General features: G+C 41.9%; 2 pseudogenes; both read right to left on the bottom strand.

Moving 5' to 3' along the window:
• Positions 1-1,736: 1,736 nt before the first annotated feature.
• On the bottom strand, positions 1,737-3,914 carry LOC119532650 (annotated as a pseudogene).
• Positions 3,915-12,130: 8,216 nt separating this feature from the next.
• LOC119532649 lies at positions 12,131-18,730 on the bottom strand (annotated as a pseudogene).
• Positions 18,731-19,922: the final 1,192 nt, after the last annotated feature.

The following is a 19,922-nucleotide window of genomic DNA, read 5'->3' as shown; positions in this document are numbered from 1 at the left end:
ATTGGCATAGGTTCCCTGGGATTTCTGAGTGGTTCCACCTTCTCTGCTGTGCTCTTCCAGGACCTTTGCTAAGGGAGGGCCATGCCACATCACAAGTGTGCACTAGCCTCCAGGAAAGACCTGGGATGCCAGGCCATGCAGGGGTGTTCCCAGCCCACTTCAAAGATGGTTGAATGGAGCACATTAACTTCCCCCTTTCCACACAGCACCACCCTCCCAGCTCTGGGACAATCAGCTGTGGGTGTATTAAGGGCCACTGTCTGCAGCCAATACTGTGGCATGTGTGTGGTGCTGCAGGAAAGACTCCCCATCACACTGGGCTTCCTGGCATGACTCTGGGCTGTGGGCCTGGCCCTGGGCAGGAGCATCTGCTTCCTGCTGGGGAGATGGCTGCAAGTCATGTGGTCCTTTCTCCCTTTGGCTTCCCTTTGCTCCCCTTGGCCTGAGACAGTCAGCAGCAGGTGTGGGAAGGGGTATCCTCCATGCCAGACACCAAGACATTAGCCCAGCCTTTTCCTGCCATGCTTCACTGTGGGGCTTTCCCCATTGTATCTGCAGCTGCTCCCAGACTTTTTTTTTTAAAGAACTAGTCTGTCTCCCAATGTCAACCCACCATTTCCCCATACTGCAGCATGGCCAAGGGACTTTCATCAGACTCACTCACTCATTTCAGAATGCAGACTTGTGGTTTCACCAACTGCACAGTCCCTGTAGATTTAGCAGAACTTGTCTGGCTGGTGCTACTCTGGAACTGGTGTTCTGAGTCACTTTCTGGTTTTTATCTAGTATTTTTCACAGAGGTATTTTTTAGCCCTGTGTCACCTATCCACCGTCTTACATTCTCCCCCGTGTATTTTTAAACAATGAAAAACTACCCTTCATATTAGAATTCTCCAGTAACAATCAAATGTATTTAAGTATTATAAATGTTGCTTACATTGTTTCCCCAAACAAAAAGAACCACATTTTTTGTTGATCTCAACATGGTATTTCTGTTCATATTCTCATCCTTCACTGCCTGAGGTTATTGTCAGAAGTGTATATTTATTCATTGTCCATGACCCCCTCATACAAATGACACTGTAAAGAAATTCAGTTTACAAACAGTTCTCAACCATGTCCCATGTTAAAAAAATGAAAGAAAGAAAGAAAGAAAGAAAGAAAGAAAGAAAGAAAGAAAGAAAGAAAAACCAAATAAACTCAAATGCTCTCAAACTCAAATGTGCATATGGAAACAATTCAATGATATCACGCCAATCTTGGAGGAAAGTCGGTATGAAATTATGCTTAAAGAAGGCATTGTGGGAGATGCTGTCAGCTCAGCAATGTGTAAGTTTCCTGAAGAATTTGATCTTCTCATGTGAGGGAGAAGATATGGGTCATTTGCTAATTGGGGTACATCAAATTGATCTTCTTTTCAGTATGCCAAACAGCATCTTATGAAGGCCTTGGCTTTACTGCTTACAACTGGTTTTGAGGGAACTGGACCACCACGGCTTTTAATATGGTATATTCTTGAAGGATGGCTTGTTAAGATTGATTGTCATGAAATGGCTTTCTATCATAAAGATATTGAAAGAAGATGACTCCAACTGACTACACATAAAATTTATTGTAAACTTTTTTTGGTTCTTTTCCAACCACAAAACACTAAGGAGGTGCCTGCCCCTTGGTAAGTTAGATCCATTGCATCTACACCATAGCTATCATCATCCATAATCTTGGACAGACCAAGATCAGGGATTTTGATTTCTCCACATGCTGTTCCATCTACCAGAAATATGTTCCCTGGCCTATAATCATAATGTATCATAGGAGGTTTGATCTCACTGAGTTATCTTACTGCATTCACAGTCTGCCTTACAATAGACTGAGCTTCTTTCTCTGACATTAATTTAGGTCACTTCAGATAGAAATCCTAATCACTGCCTTCATGGTGTTCCAGCACTGTATAAAATGGGTCTGTATCCAAGGAAAAATAATCATAGAGTTTAACTATTCTGGGGCAATCCAGTTCTTTGTGTATTCTATACTCTCTGCATGGCATGTTTGTGGCAGTTTTCTCTTTTCTCATCTCTCCAGCTTTTATTAATCTGGTGGATCTTAAACAGCAGCATATCTTTGGTTAAAAAGGTCAAAAGTCTTATAACTTCACTAAAGCAACCTCTACCAAGTAGATGAAGTAATAAGTATCTTTCATTTAATGTTGGGTGATCTTCAAACTGTGAAATATCTTCATTGTTTATTTTTTGAATTTCCAAATGAGATTTCTGATTCTTTCCAAACATTCAAGCTCTGCCTGGTTTTGTCTCTTCCTTTATGAGATGTCCTAGTCTAAGTTTGAAAGTTTCTTCCTGTTCATGATATTCTGCCAAAGTAAACAGTTGTGGTGAAGTTTGGTCTAACAAAAGGATCATTTTCTCTTCCATTGACTGCTTTGTTTTGCCTTTGTTTGGGTTCAGAATTGTTAGAGGGTGCCTGAGAATTATTAGATATGGGAGGTTTGAGTTGGCTAGAAGTTTTCTTTGTCTTTCAATATCTTCCCTTTGCTGATTAAACCATTCCTATTGCTTTGCAAGATTCTGAAATGCAAAACCATCTGTCCATTGTTCAGTAAATGAAGCACCCTAACTGTTGTAGAGTGCCCAAGGCCTAATCTAGCTTGGATACTCTTCTCTCTGCTTGACAAATGTCTTGTTTACTCTTTTCAATAAGAAATTTCTTGCTCATTGATATGCACTTATTTAGTCATTATTTGTATTTTTCAAGTAATTTTGTTGTTCATTTATTTGCCATCTGACATCACAGTTAGCCCTAAGCAAATCATCTATACAACATGCCTTCTTTTCCAGGTCTTGGTTTTTATGACTTTCTAAAGCTGCTAATTTCAGCATTATGAGATCAGTCTGAGTAATTTTAAAGGAAACTGCTTTGGTTCTGCAATAGGGTGGTCCCCAAAAGCTAATGCAGTAGGAAAATGACTACTGGTCAAACAGATGAGGAAGGAGTGGAATTGAATGTGAATTTTGAGGAGACTGAATTGCAGGAGGGATGCCTCTTACTGGACTTGAGCCACTCCCACCTTGGTATTCAAAACAGTCACTAATTTTATGCCGAAGTTCCCCAATACTTTTTCTCTAACTATATCATTCTGGCTTTCTGCTATTCTCTTTCTTCCCCTGGATGATTCTGATGGTTTCTTCCTTGACATCTCTAATTCCTTGTCATTTAAAAACCCTGGGTTTCCAAAACTATAATTAGAACTTTCATTATTTGTTGAGGCTTTAGATCTAAGGCTTCAATTCACTGTGCTCCTGCTTGTAGCTGCATAAATCTAGTGTTCAATCATTCTTGCCTTATTGGATCCAGACTATGAAGCTCATCCATTGCACCTTCCCTAGGCCTTCTGGGTTGCACCCTGTGAGTCAGCAGGCTGTTGCACTGAGCTCAAGATTGGAGACATGGAGAGCTGGGACAAAGGTGGAGTCTCCTCCAAATTTCCACTGCTGCTTTGGAGACTTCTCAAGCTACTTTCTGGGAAACCAACTCCCACCCTGTGACCAAAGAGGCCACAACTGTATTTGCACTAGCCTCAGTCTTGGCAGGGGCCATGCTGAGAGCAAGAGAGAGAAGGAGGGCAGGGAGGGAAGAGTCAAGGGGATGGGGGAGGGAGCAAAGAAGAGAATGGTGAAGCAGGAAGAGGTGAAGGGAAGACAGGGGATGGGAAGGGAGGAAAGGGGAGTAGAGAGCAAATAGGCAGGTGCCATGGGGAAGAGGTAGAGGGAGGAAGCAAAGGGGCATACAGCAGGTGCTTACCAGGGCTGGGTTCAGGGCTGGAGTGTGGGCAGCACTGGAAGAGGAGACTCTGTGGGCAGAACCTACTGGCCCCTCAGCAGTGTGTCAGCCTCTGTCATCACCCAGGTGGCAGCAGGCCATGGGTGGCAGTTGAGACAACCAGAGTGGGGTGACCTCTGCATCAGTTACAGGGTGTGGTGGCTGCAGCTGCTGCTCAGTTTTAACACTCCAAAAACCACACCTCATCCATACACAAATTTAGTAGTGTTAAAATCAGATGGTCTGAATATAAATTCAAAGAGAGGCATAAATTTTCCAGTAAATGAAATATTTATGTTCCCTTGCAAAATTTATCCTTTGCTGGCACCAGGATAACATGCAGGCCAAATCAGCTATAATGGATTAAATGCTTTGGATGCATGAGACATCATCAGAGCTGATGCTCTATCCCAGCTGGTGGGAGCAGGCACCAGGCTCTTTGGACATTTCTCTGCTATAGGGAAACTCTCACTGGGAAATCCTCCATAGGGCCCTCAGAATAGTCCCAATTTACAAACAAGACTAGTGATTCAGTTAAAGGTTATCATAATTGTATTACTACATACTTTTCAAATGATTGGTTGCAGCAATCATTAATTCAATCTGACCTATTGTATTTTTTTTTTTTTTGACCTATTGTATTTTTACAGATTCAGTGATTTATTCATTCAAGGGATGGGAGAGAAAATGGATCAAGGGTCACAGAAGGGAAGAGGTCAATGATAAGAAGGAGGTGGCTTACATCCAACATACTATGTAAATGAAACAGACAGAAGGCTGAAAGTTAAATTTGGGAGAATGAAGAGAGGTGCCCAATCAAATGGACTTGGAGTTGAAATTGCTGTTCTTTAGACAGATACATCAAAAAAAAGAAAAACAAAAAAACAGGAAAGTGGGAAGGAAAAAATGACAGGTGAATATGAGGGGAAAGAATTTTCCAGACAGAGGGGAGGCCCAGAAGCACAGGTATTTCTTGGCCTATAGTAGGAAAAGCAAGGAGACAAGTGTGGCTCTAGCTAAAGGAACAGAGGGAAAAAAGGAGATAAGCCACATATATGACCACTGAAACAATTTTGGAATTTATACTAAATGAGCAGGAAATCTCAATGAAAGGAAGTTGTTTATGTTTTAGCCTTCATCACATTTGAAAAAACTTCTGCCATTATTACTTCCATTTCTCATTACTGTTGCCCTTTTTCTTTCTCTCTCTTTCCTCCTTCAGGGCCTACAATTACACATATTGGGCTGCTAGATGTCCCACAGCCAATTGATGCATTGTTCATTTTCTTTTTCAGTCCCTTTTTTCTTGATTTGGAGAGTTTCTATTGCTATAACTTTTGGTTCACTAATCATTTCCCCTGCAGTGTTTAATCTTTTCATCTTCTGTTAATCCTATCCAGTGTATTCTTCATCTCAGATATTGCAGTTTTCATCTCTAGAAGTTTGATTTGAGATTTTATTTTGTATCTTGCATATCTCTACTTAACATGCTCAATCTTTCCTCTACTTTGTTTACTAAAATACCTGTAAGAGCTAAGAAGGAAACACAACATTGTAAGGAAAGGATCAAGTATAGGAGAAAAGGCCTCTAAGAAAACAAAATCACTGAGGGGGCATCCAAATGATGCTACTTGATTTCATTTTATTTCAGCCCATTGAAAACACCAGTGCTGTTGATCAATTTCCCAACAAAGTTGAAAATCTGAATTTTTATGTTATCTCCCAATTTTAAAATATTAGTAACTTTAAAACATGTTAGTCATTTAAAAATATGATGAAGCCAAATAAAAGGTATCAGCATGTGAATCTGGCCTGTGGATTGCAGATTAGCAATCTCTGGTTTAAGGGAGAGGTAAATTTTATAATTCAGTTGTTTCAGAACTTACAGGTCAGTGGCATGATGGAAGATTGATGTGGAATGATGCAGTCCCTCCTGCTCCACAGAAGTATATCCAGCAATTGTTGTAGCTCAGTCTCATTGAAATACCCCATCTTTTGCCCCCAACCCTAAATACTTTAATAAGCCATTTTTGCAAGCCAAATAATACAGGATGTTTAAGCCTGTGACTCTTGCTGTTCCTCCTCATTAGACATGCCTGGGTGGCTTTTAGAAACACCAATGGACAGCCCCACCCCAGGTCAATTAAATTAGAATCAAGGGGAATCCCTTTCCAGATTCTAAACATCCATGTACACTCCACCTGAGAAAAGGTCAGTGGTGGGCCACTTGATGGGGAAAGGCTGAATCTTTCTAGTTAGATGGCCTAGGGTGTAAAATCCTCCCAGAGCACCAAACAATGGGATGATTTGAAATATTGGTGAGAACATGGATGCTTCTAATGACCAGGTAATATGCCTTTCAATTTTTAACATATAACTCAGATGGTGTTCAAATAAGTGAATGAAGCCAATTCTAACAGAATTCTTTTCGCTCCCATTGACTTATTTATTATACAATTCTGAGACTTATCACATAGAAAAATAAAAACTAGAATCATGCTGAACCCTGTATCATTCTGGAGCAATGAATCTCATTTGGGACAATTTGTCTCCCTAGGAGACATTTGGTAATGTTTGGAAACAATTTTGATTGTCACAACTGGGAGTGTTACCAGCGTTTAGTGGGTACAAGCCATCAATGCATCTTACAACACACAGGGCAGCCCCCCAGAACAAGGAATTATCAATAGTGCCAAAGTTGAGAAATCCTGGTTGAGTTGGGTTGGTTAATTTCATGTGTCAACCTGCAACTTGGCTCGGTTGTGGTGTGCAGTTGTTTGTTAAAGCAGTGGCCTGATTTTTACTGTGAGGGTATTTCACAGGTGGATTTAAATCCTTAGTTGGTTGCATTTATGGCTGATTGCATCCACTTCTGATTGCATCTACAATCAACAGGGAGACTGCTTTCAGCAATGAGAGGAATTTCTTCATCCCTTCAGTTAGAGGTCTGAAAGTGAGAACTGAGGATTTAGCAGTCAGAAAGACTATTTATACTTCAGACAGCCTGTTTCTTCTGGGGCAGTCAGTGTCACTTTTTTTGCAGTTCCCAAATTGCAGCCTGCCCTACAGAATTTGAACTGGTCAATCTCCACATTTACAAGAGCCAGTTCCTATAAATATTTACATAGATAGGTAGATAGATCTATATATATTTATATCATCTGTCAGTTCTGTTTCTCTAGAGAACCCTAATTAATAATAGAAAAAGATCTGTTCCACACTTAGCCTGTATGCCTTCTTGGTAACGTCTTTCTAGAAAGAAGTTAGCATTTCTGACATAAGTGCTTAGACAATTATCTGATGAACTTTAAGGAGAATAAGGTTTATTTTTGAAAATTAGCAACTTCTCTCTGCAGATGACTCTCAGTGGAGTTATTGACCTTTCCCTTTATTTATCTTTTTTGATTTAGTGAAATGATTACTAGGCTTTCTATTTTTCTACAGCATTTCCCTATCAAGAGTAAATCTTCCATTTGGCTTGGCTTGGTTTTGGCTGGCTTTGCTTTTCCTTTCCAGCAAGTTGTAATAAAACTAAGACAAGTGCTCACAACTAAACTGTCTCAATTTTTTTCTTTTCTTTTTCTTTATATTTGTAAGAAGAGCTCCATTTGCAATAAAATGTTATTTTTTACATTTACAACTTACATGTAAAAATTTGTAATTTATTTTTGTTACATTATCAATTCTATACTATTAATAATTTTTGTGATAACAATGAAAAACATTTAGCCTACACTCCTAGGAATTATTTTCAAAAATTAAATTTCTATTTTTAAATGTGTTTTTCTGTAGAGACATATAAGTGGGTAATTAATAAGAAATTTTAATCTATACAGTCCATCATATTATCACAAAATCTGTGAGATAAGTAGACTAGAAACAAGATTTGATGAAGTTAAAGCAACAGAATAAAAGTTTTAACTTTTAAGAAGAACTCAGTTGTGTATATGTTTCTTTCTTTTCTTTTTTTTTTTTGGTAAAAAAAATGATGGTAACTCTCAAAACCCTGCTATTTATATTCTTTGGATACATTTAGGAGGGTGATGTTAATAGTTATACTTAATGTCATTTTTTATAGTATGCCAGAAATGGCATCCTTTATATGGTTTAAACTTGTGAAGAAAAGTTTTGGATAGCAACTGAAAAATGTTTGATGATGAATATAACTTTGCAAAAGTACATAAGGGAAAAGAAGGAAAAATGTGAACACTACAGGTTTATACCATGTTTCTGAAAATTCTTCAACTGTTGGAATGACTTGGGACATTTGTTAAAAATACAGACCCTAGGAAATTAATACAAAGAAAATTCAATTATTCAGAGGAATTCAATATTCCTCCTCAGAATTTCCAGGAACCACACCTTCATTTTCAGGGACTTGTGGATGTCCTGCAATGTTGAGGGAGTTTGTGAGATAAAAGCAAAGCCAGGGACCTGTGTCTGTAGTTCTCACTTGTAACTGAGCTTTTGGGTCACTGAGGTCCTGCTTCTTAAGCTTCAATAAATAAAATGAACTGCTTCTGAGTTTGTGAAAGTGCACATTCTCGTCCAGTATTTCTGGGCTGTGTTTGACAGCCTGAATTTCTAACAAGCTCCCAGGTGATCTCCTGTGAACCAAATTTAGAGCTGCAGTGGCCAGGGAAATTGTAAAATTACCCATGTCCTTGTCCTCCCCCATACCAATTGAATCTGTCTCTCCAGGGGAGGAGTCTGTGTTATTAAACCTGCCAGATATTTCTGAGCCAGATTTCAGATATTTAAGATGAGCAAATGGGATGGAAAGCCACTACTGCAGGTGGGTACCCTCTCTGCTTAGCATTACTCAGATGCAGCCCTCCTGCCAATGAAGCTGTCACCATTACTTCCAAAACCAGAGCAACATTTTGCTTGATTCTACAAGTAGGCAATGGGGGTGATTCCCTCCAGGACAGGTAGGGGTTGGGCAGGTGGCAGCTCAGCCCCCAGGTGATTCCTGACCAAAAATAAAGAGGCAAATAACCCAACCCACTCTGCAGATGCTGGGAAGTTCTGCTAGGACACATGGCTACTTACCCAAGTTATTTTTCATAGAGAAGGACAAGGTACATTTGCAGACAGTTTGAGAGAAAATAAACATCATAAAGAATATGGGCCAGTATTCAGTAAGGGAATATGAGCCAGAGGAGGACTAGGAAGGGGGAGTATAATCCATTCAGATCTCTCCACCTGCAGAAGCCTCCAAATATGATCTGTGGACACAGGAGCTCCCTGGAGCCAGGCAGAAATGTCATCAAAGCCTGTAGCCATAGGAGCTGCCTCCCCCCAGCCAACATGGGGATGTGCTCCCACAGGAGGCCCAGCTCAGGAAATTACTTGCCCCCCTTTCTCCCATGGGTATCCCATGGCCAAGACGAGCCGTTCTGAGCAGCAGACAAGGAGACTACACTTGGACCTTCAAATTGTCTCTAGGATCTGTGGATGCAGTCAGCAGGGAACTGAGGCCTCCTTCCAAGTGAGAAAGCCATCTTGTGACAGGATCCTTCAGCCCCATTCAAGCAACCCCAGCCAATATTTTTGAGGGCAACCTTATGAGAGGCTCTCAAGCCAGAACCACTCAGCTAAACCACAGTAACCATTACATGCTAAATACTTATTGTTGTCACTAAGTTTTGGGGTAAAAATTAATGTAGCAATAGATAACTAATTGTTTTGGTTTCCCAGGATGCCTTAAGCAGATACAGAGAAATGGGTTGGCTTAAACAATGGGAATTTATTACTTTAGAGTTTGAAGCCAAGAAAATGTCCTAATCAAGGTATCATCAAGGTGATGCTTTCTTCCCAAAGACCAGCTGCTGGTGATCCTTGGCTACGCTGCCATATGGCAAGGCACAGGGTGATGTCTTGTCCTTCCCTTCCTTTCTGGGTTTCATTGCTTTCAGCTTCTTGCTTCTGTGTTTCTTTCTTTGTATTCATTACATTTCCTAAGGACTCCAGGAAGAAGATTAAGACTCATCCTGGATGGGGTAGGTCATACATTAATTGAAGTAGCCTCATCACAAGACTCTACATACAATGGATTCACACTTGTGGGAATGGATTAGATTTTAGAACATGTTTCTCTGGGGCCCATACATCCTCAAGCCACCACACTAATACAGCTGTATTTTTTACATTTGATACTTAATTATTAGCACTGCATTATGATATGTATATATATTTTATCACCATGTCAGTGCACCAGTGAAGAAAACAAAATTCTGTGTATTAAACTGTTCTTTCTCCTACTGAATTAAGTTGGCTGTAGAGGAGAAAAGTTCCCATCAGATTTCTTTTCATTTTCTTATTGTGGTAAAATATATATAACTCAAAATGTACCATTTTAACTATTGTTAAGTGTATAATCAAGTGGCATTAATTACATTCACAGTAATGTGTAATCCATATCATTACTTCCTGAACATTTTCATTACCCCAAACAGAAACTCTGTACCCATTTAGCAATAACTGTCCAGTCTTCCTTTCCTCCAGCTCCTCATAATCTCTAATTTGCTGTCTGTCTCTGTGAATTCACATATTATAGATATTTCATGTAAGTGGAATCATACAACACTTTTCCTTTTCTGTCTGGCTTATTTCACTTAGCATGTTTTCAAGGTACATTCATGTTGTAGCATGTAACAGAGAATGAAGTCAGTAATGAGTTTGGTATGTATTGCACCCAGCCATCATGTTGCAATAAGAAGCAATACTTTCTAGTGCTGAATGCAGCTAAAGAGTGAAATGGAAACCACTGTCATCCAGTTGGGTTCTGAGCAGCACTACACTTGGTATCTGAGAAAGCATGTAGTTATGATCACCTTGCAGAAGTATATTCAACCAGGATGGCCAAAATGCTGAGAGCATTAGATTTCAGAACATGTACTGGTTCTCTGAGACCATTGAATATGCCAAGTGGAAGTATTTACTAAGGATTAAAAGAATTTATGTTAAATAAATGGTATCTATTTTACACATTAAAGTTTATGGAATAAAGAAGCTATAATCTTGGCTTTCTTTTAATCCCCTGGGCCCTACTACATGGTTATTGTTCTTTTTTTTCCCAGAAGTTCCTGTACTTAGAAGGTGCCAGGAAATTGAAATGTATGAGGGACCACTTTATGTGTGTGTGTCACTCTATAAGACTCATAATCACAACCCATGTTCAACCCTAACCATGATCCATTCTCAATGCTCTTGTGTCCTCCCCAGTTCTGGGTGGGAGAGAACCATTTTATCTTATATCCTAGGTACCCTCAGCATGTTGCACAGAATCTGGCATGTTGAAAATGGTTAACAAAACTTTGTATAAATAAACCAGCACATATTCCTTCCCTGATTCATCTTTCCACATCCTATGGGCTATTACCCACCAACAAGAAACCAAATGTGCACCATGGGTTCCTCATTAGCAGGAGTCTTGACAGGAGGAAGTAATTATAGGTAAATCAGCCATCATCTTTACCCTGATTGATTTGTGGCCCTTTAAGGGTTGTGTGGAAACAATCCCCTATTCCTAAACTAAAACATTAGGGGAGTTGCCCAAAAGGAAGAAAGCAAATGGAGCTTATGCATCTTCACTCAGGGGTAAAATGAAAACACAGATCCATCTTGTCAAAGGAAGTTCTACAACTGAATAGATTGTGCACTAGATTAAAGTTATGCAGTTGCTCATCAGGGACAGGAAAGTGGGGGAACCAGCAGAGGCCTGACAGATACAGCATCTGCTGGATCCTAGCCTGGCTTATATGAAACCCAGCTCTGGCATTTTCAGGCCTCAGCCAGGGATTGAGGCTTACAGATACACTGTGGAACCATGTGAAGTGCTCAAGTCCAAGATCTCTGTGGAATTAACACCAAGGGCCCCTGCAAAGAACACTTCACTGCACTGCTGCTCACTACTGGCCACTAAGTATGTTCCAGAATCCTGAGTATGTACCCTGTGTGCACTGATCTACTTAGTAACCACAGAAATAAGTGAGGAGGTAAGAGATGCCTCAGAGAGAAGAAACAAATGTGAGGGAATGAAGATGCTGTGAGCTCTTGGAGCCAAATCTTGTCTGAGCACTTTGAGTTTCTAAACACCATAGACAAGCAGTGCCTTCTTACTGACAGAGTAACTGGAAATTCCTAAGGTTTTTAAACTGAAAAAAAACAGGTAAATATACATTGGGGTATACTAGAATGTTTATAATGAAATTTCCTTTATTTTTAACTGTTTCTTTATAAACATCCATGCAAGTGTAACTCTCAAATGTACCCCTCAAAACTCAATCCCTCTTTAGAAATTCAGATTCATATTTCTGACTCTATGGGGTGCATGTCCCTGGAAAGACCCATCAAAAAAAAAGCCCCATCCTGCCAGAATCACTGTTTCTTTTCTTGTTCCCATTGAATGACTGTCTTAAGCTGCAACCTCTGTTTCTTTATAATGAACTTACATCCAGGTTTGGTTTCCAAACACCTAGAATCAGACCTTTGGTGCATAAACCCAAGCTAGACAGGCATATAACAGGGGTGTAAGTGGGGTCCCAGATTATCAAATGTCCTGTTGCCACAGCAAGGATAGGAGTTAGCCCTAGACCAGATAATGCTAGGTTGGGAGTCCCATTGGTGTCTTTGTAGCTCTCCACAGGAGCAGGATACAGCATATGGCTTAATTGTTCAGCCAAATGGCAAGACTCAGCAGGTTCTACAGGACAACTATGGAGATGGGATTTCCACAGAAGCTGAGGGTCCTCAGTTGGGAGCAATGGCCCAGGTCAGGAAGGAGAACACTGATTTGGGAATCCATGTTTCCAAACTCATCAATATCCAGATCCTGGAGGGTGGCTGTGAATCATTCAAAGAGAACCTTGAGGGACCCAAGGTTGTGGGTGAAGCTGATGCCATTCAGACTCAGATCCTTTAACTGACCAACACCAGGCACCTGGGGAGACACAGAGCAGTTAGTGTTTGGAAATGTCATGGTGGGTAGGGGGTAGTGAGGAAAGACCCAGACCTCATGATGAGGGAAACAGCCATTTCACCCAAGCCCAAGGCCATTGTCACCATCTGTTGATGGTCAACTCTCAGGACACCACACAGTGAGTGTGGGCATTTAAGGAAGTCTGATTTTAGGTAGAAATCTCCACATCACTTTAATTGTCCTCTGACTGGGTCAAGTGAATGAAATCTCTGTTCCCTTTCCTCAGCTCTCAAGGACACTGCAATAAATCTATCCTTCTTACCCCTCTTACTTATCCTAAGAATGAATCAAGATAAAAATAGAACATGCTGAGAGGACAGTCTGATATGATGAGTCAATCAAAAGTCAACACCAGTGAATTTTACTCCAGGAAACAGGAATAAAAGTACTCCTAATCAAGCTTTCTTAGGGCCACTGCTTGGACCACAGCCACCCCTATCTGTGCCAGATGAGGCTCCTGGGAGAAGTGCATAAAAGAGAAACATGGGCAAGGCATACCCAAATGAGCTGAGCTTGCCAGCCTACAGGGTTTCATCTACATCCTTGTGTCATGGGCAAAGTGACTGCCATGTTTTACAATTTTTTGCTCTTGCGTCTTCACCCACACTTGCAAATTCATGTATTTCTCATATAATAACTTACTGAGAGCACAAGTCAACACTTTTACAGACAGAGAGGCTTGGAGGAGGTGGCTCATGTTCACAGAGCTGGTGAGTGCAGAGCTTACATTTGCTGGGCTTTCCCACTTCACCAATGCCCTCTTCTCTCAGTTGTTTTCATCTTAGCTTAGACATCAATTCCTAAAGCAGAATTCTTAAGTCTGACTTCATTAGGCCCAAATGCCCCCTCATAGAGTTTCCTAAAAGTATCTTCTTTAAAGCAACTATTCCACTCTATAGACAGTATTGAAGACAATGTGGAGACTGTGTCTCCTAAACTTTACATCTCTGGCAGCTGGCACATGGTGAATACATAATATTGTTTAAGGAAATGAAGATAGCCTGGTTCTGGTCTGCAGAAAAGCCTCACCACTCCTAACCTGAGCACCTGGTCCAAGCAACTTTCCACAAGGGAAACAGAGTCCAAATGGAGCACCCAGAGATGCTGCAGATAGAGGAAATTGGAGGTGAACTGGCCGACATACTGGTCCTCCTTTGCTGGAGAAATATCAGAAGAAATATGGGTGTGGGAGAGAAGCCTGTGCAGACTGACCATCTGGCCCAGGTGAGAAGCAAACCTCCCAGGGTGGACAGCTTCCAGTTGCAATTCACTTCCAAATTCTGGATTTTCTCCAGCTTCACCATCTTCAAGATATTCCTAATATTTTGGAGTGGTATGGCAAAAATCTTGAGTTTCTTACAGCACAGTAGTAAATCTTTTCTCTGCTTGACCTTCTTAATGAGGTAGGTGAGGAGTTCATCTGGGGTGCCCTCCCTGAGGCAAAGGTCCAGGAGCCCCTCCAGGGGAGCTGAGGGCTGCTTCTCCTCCACCTGGGAACCCTCCACATTTTGCCTCTAAGTCATGGAATTGGCTACCCCTAGCTCCATCAATGAGAACACATGGGTCAGAGATCCAGACCAAATGTTCCAGAAGTCCTGATGAGCATGCGTCCATAAACCCAGCACTTGTCATTTCCATCTCCTGTGGGGAAAACAGGTGATTGGCTGAGACACTTCAAGATCAATTCAGAGGAAGACTACTAGGGTCAGGATTCTATACTAGGACCAGAGACCTGATAGGTGATTTTAATTCCATATACCAGAAGCAGCTCTTCCTTTTCCTGCTTCTCTCTGCAATCCTTCATCATCCCCACATCAAGAACCTTTAAGTACCCCTGGGAAAAGGGGAGTACATGTTCATTCTGGGGCTTCTGCATTTTAATTTTTCTTCCATTTTCAGAAGCCCTTCCCTATGTGAATCTAGCACTGGCTCCAGGCTGGGTCAAACTTCCCAATGGCATGCTCAGAGTCTCTGGCCCACTCTATGGCCCTCCCTGAGTCTCTCTAATCCAACCCGTCTCTTCTTCTGACTCCCCTGGCCCTACTAAGTGACCTGGGTCACCCTCTCCTGGGGTAAACCTACTGGGCAAGCAGTCCATCAATCCCATCAAACACAGCATGTAAGGTCATCCATTAAAGCCACTCTTCCTTCACTAGGGCCCCCAGTGGGAGGCAGAAAAATGGCCATGCCTGCACCATGCCCTTCAGTGCCTCACAGTGTCTCCTGGTGAAGGCTGCCATGAACAGTGGTGGGAGGAGCTCTGTAGGCAGCTTCTCCAGTGCTGTGATGGCCAAGGCCTTGTCCCTCAGCAGGTTCCAGAAGCCTGGGTGGGGTCTGGCTGTTTATCCTTATGATTCTGCTTCAAAAGGAATCCTAGGGAAACATCCAGGGAACAAGGCATCCTCCACAGGCAAAGCACAAAAATCCCCATCTTCCCCTCCATTACCAGAGGAACCAACTCAGGGCCAAACTTACTGCTCTGGCAATGGGATGGGGTGTCTTCAATTTACCCCAGTTACATTCTGCACTCCAACAAGAAGAGTGTCACACAAAGCACCAAGGAGGTGTGAAGACTACCACTGGCCCAATTCCACTAATCCCAGTCATGAGTGAGTCCAGATTAGTCTCCATCTGGCCACATCCTTTAGGAGAATATTTCTGATAATCACTCAAGGAGCTTAAACAATGGGAATGGGATGGGAGGATCATGTGGCTCAGCAGAACCTACATTCTGTAAGTCCCAAAAAAAACCAGGCTGGGAAACATTAAGGGAGAGCTAGGAAATGGATGTCATTATTTCCATTTACAAAAAATGGAAAGAGATACCAGAAGTTGTATAACATATACTTTACATCTGATTATCAGAGATGATGACAATAGCTTTGAGATGATCATTTTAATGTCTATCTCAACTTTTATTAGGATCACCATTTTGGGATGGAGTTCAGGGAATAAATAGTTCACATACAGAACAAAGGCACCAATCTTGAAAATACCCTGCAGAACAATTATTAAGCTTTTAAAGGAGGCCAAACTAATAAAATCATAAAGCCACAAATGACATGAAATATAACTTTGAGGCACCAAACAGAATATTGAAAATGTCATTAAATAAAATCCCAAAGAGTTAGCTTTTCTACATTTCACAATCTCTTCCTGGTTAAGAAATAAGAATTTTAAACATTCACCATAAAGTGACATAAATCCAAACACAAATCAAAATGTTTGAGCTGAAGGTAAAACAAAACTGCATTTACAGGCCAAAGCACAACTGTAATGCTGTTCACCTGCAAAGAAGGAAAAGGAAAACTGGGTGACCATGGCCTGTGCAACTGTGGAGACTCTGGCTAAGATTGACAAGGTGGTGGTGTCCTCAGACTGAGGTCCTGACTCACCAGCTCAAGGCACTGCTGGCAGAGCCATCTGCTCTGAATTCATGGGGGACAACAGTGATGATGACAGCACTCAGGTCCCAGGTCCCTCCTCCACTCCTTGGAAGCTTTTATAGTCCTCTCTGCTCAAACTTCTCCCTTTTGGCTCCTAGCTTCCAATTGAAATGAAAAATTTAGTCACATTCCTGATTCTCCAACCAGATTGCTTGGGTCCTGAACTTCTCCAGATTAATTAATATGATTCAGTGACAGACTTAATCACTCATTAAGCTAGGGTGAATGTCAGGGACTCATTGACTTACTCAGCAGAAAGGATAACCCCCAAACCACAAGCTTAATTTTTGGGGCATATTTGGTTCCATCAAAATGGTCAAAATGCTCCAGGGTAAAAACAGCTTCAAGGCAACAGTGTGTCACCCTCAAAGAAAGCAGAATCAAGGAACCTCCATTTTATATCAAAGCAAAATGTTAAAAATAGAGAAAACTGTATGTGTATGTGTATGGCAGTCAATGAAGAAACATAATAAAAATATCTCTGTGCATCAAGCTATCACTTATACTTCATGGTAACTGACAGAGCAAATCATCATGTGCCTGTTCAGAGAACAGAGTTCAGTGGATGGGTAGTTGTTCTTCCAGAATCAGAGGGGCAAAACTTCTCTGAGGGAGGTCAGGTCAACGCTACAATTAGGAGTTCACCAGAAGGGTGGGGTGGGGGCAGGGTAGGGCTGAGTGTTTCCAATGGAGAAAGGGAATGACTGAAGGCCATGTAAAACATGTTTTGTCTGAGTCAAGTTTAGAAATTAAAAGAAAAAGCAGTGTAGACCCTTTAAACTAGTGGAATCACTGAGCACAGGGAGGGAGGTTTGATCTTTCATCCCTCCCTGGATGGGAAGGGTGTTTCATCCTAGAGAGATGGACTCTGATCAGCCAATTGGCTTGAGAAGATACATCTAGGAATGTGAATGGGGGGAAGGGGCAGAGAGCTATACTGGAGGCTAAACTGGGGAAGCCAGGGGCATAGAAGCTGTGACATCTTTTGGATACTAGAACCGAGGAGAGAAAAATTATAAGTCAAAATCCTACATCCCTGTCATTACCACAGCTGCTACCAAGAAACCCTCTCTTTGGAGGTTGGGGCTTCTCTTCACACAGTGGGACATTTCTCAGGCTGCAGTCAGCCAAGCACTTTCCAGGGGCCTTTAGTTTTGATGATGGATGTTTCCTCAACCTTGGATAGTGACTGATGCAAATGTAGCTTCAAAAAGCCCTTTCTTGCTGCTAAGTGTCTCCAATACAGAGATTCTGAACTGAGTGACACCATTAGGTCTATTAATAAAACTCAGTTTTTCTCTGTCCCTACTAAACACAGTGCACAGATACCAACACTTTCCTCTTGCAAAACTGGCTAAATTTTGCATTTAAGGATTCATCAAGTTTAGAGATGACTCCCACAGGGATGGCTCACACAGATTCTTTTGAAGTGTCAGAACACAAATGGAAACTTCATCCAGCCCAGGGAATTCCCCATGCCTTTTTCCTCCCTCAATTCAATGGGATGCCCAAACTATTTTTATATTCTACTGGCAGAGTCCAGCATTCCACCCAGGCTGTGCCTCTTTAAAGGAAATTCTCCAACTGGCTATATTTCTGGAGATTATTTTCTACATTTCTATCCTCAGAACCAGTGGGATGTGTGCTACAGATATTAACTAAAAGTTAATCATTTAAAAAAATCAGCTGCAAGAGACTAAGATGAGAAATAATGACAATCATAAAAATCTTTGTTATTGAGCATCCACTGGGCCCAGAAATAGTTCTGTGATGTTGCATCCAGTACCTTGAATGGCCTTCATAGGAAATTTTATGTTCACTGTTGTGTTCCCCACTTTTAGACTGGTGAGCCCCCAATATGCTGGAGAAGAGGAGCCTGACCAGGTTCACACAGTGAGTAAATAGTATCCCCCCACTCAAAGTGAGGGGTTCAGATAAATTCACAAATAGTCAGACAACCTAAATGTTACAAACAACTGACTGACTTCTTGTAAACCTTGGAGAAAATGGGAAAATTCCAGAAGTCCTGGCTAGGGATCTTTTTATGGGATCCCAACTTCTCTTAAATTCAAGTAGAAAGAGTGGCCACTGGTTTTGAATGACCTAAAAAATGAGAAGTATAAGCCAGACATTTTTCCACATTTCTCTTCCCCCAGGAAATAATGGATACTCCTCTATCCAGGGCCACATCATCCTGTTTGTCCTGATGCATCTAAGAAAGGATAAATACAGTAATTCCTGCCCACTATGAAGAAGGGGTGAAGACAATGGGGACCAGCCAGGCTTTCAGGGCCAGCTGAGAGGCATCAATTTGGGAGGACACTTGTGCCAGGTCCTTGGTGTCTGTTCTCATGTCCTCATCTGCTGCCCAGGTGAGAGTAGCCTTCTGAGCCCAAGAGGGGAGGTCCTGTACATTCTCCAGCCACAGAACCACAAGTGGGATCCTGTGGCTATGGTGCTGAAACATTCTTCCACTGGTATCAGCAGAAATCAATCGACTTTCCTCTGAGCTATTTTGGTGAACATGATGGGCCACAGTCTTGTTAGTTTCCAGCTGCTTTTTTGGCTCTAATGAGGCACCAGGATGCTGGAGGTCCACCCTTTTTGGGATCCAGAGGAAGAGACTAACCTGTCCTGATGGAGATGCCCATCTAATACATGGCCTCTGCACACCAGCACCAGTTGGATGTCAGCTGCTTTCCCATCATTAGCCTCTCTTTACCTAGCAGACAAGCTTCCCTTTGGGATTCAATAAGTGGTTGTGTTGTTGTTGTTGTTTTACCTCCAGTGTCAGATCTCTTCTTAGACTGAAGTGTTCTGTCCTCTGAAAGTTTTTAAAAGTCAGCATCTCTGATTTTATCTTGCTTGTTCTCTCCAGTTCTCTACAGGGTCTGTTTTGGCTTCAGCTTTAATAATATGTAGCCCTAAACAAGGATCTCTCCCTTTTTTATCTCACCAATAAAGACTTGTCTAACAAAAGGTGACTCTGTATCCTGCAAATAAACCCTAAGGGATGTTCTTTGAGAGGCATGAGGGGCAGGGGTTCAGATGACCCTCTCAAGACAGGGTAGTGCAGAGGAGCTAGGGTGGGAAAAGAAAGGATGAGCTGGGAATGGCCCAGGGTGAGGGAGTAGATGGCAGCAAGAGAAGACAGATTTCTGGCTCTCACAGAGCTGTGGCCCTTAGTGGCTGAGGACTTGTATCTGAGCTAACTGGGGCACAATGGCTGGGAGTGTCCCAAGGGACTGGCTTTGTTTGCCCTGCCCTGTGTGAAGGTCCAGTGACTGACCCCTTCTCCCTAAGGACACAGAGTCAGGCCAGGGGGAACCCCAGGGAGAGTCAGCATGGTGAAAATCCATACTGGGCAGTCAAAGGAGCTGTTAAGAGGGAAGGGGAGGGCCCCAGCCTGGGCATTCAGGCTCAGGAAAGGCAGATTCTTGAAACTTTTGCAGTTCAAAATCCTCAGTCACAGAGCCTCACTTGTCACTAAGACTGTGTTTTCTGGGAGTTGAAGAGAGAATGGCATCTGGTTCTGTGTCTTTTAGTGAAGTGCCCCTGGCCAAGATTGGGCCTGCCTTCATCTTCCAATGAAAAAAGAAATTACCACTGGATCTAAGGCATGCAGCTTACCATCATGTGTGCTAAAATACCAGGGCTCA

This window comes from Choloepus didactylus, chromosome 4 (assembly GCF_015220235.1).
Source record: "Choloepus didactylus isolate mChoDid1 chromosome 4, mChoDid1.pri, whole genome shotgun sequence".
NCBI lineage: Eukaryota > Metazoa > Chordata > Mammalia > Pilosa > Megalonychidae > Choloepus > Choloepus didactylus.
This window is presented reverse-complemented; position numbering and strand designations above follow the sequence as displayed.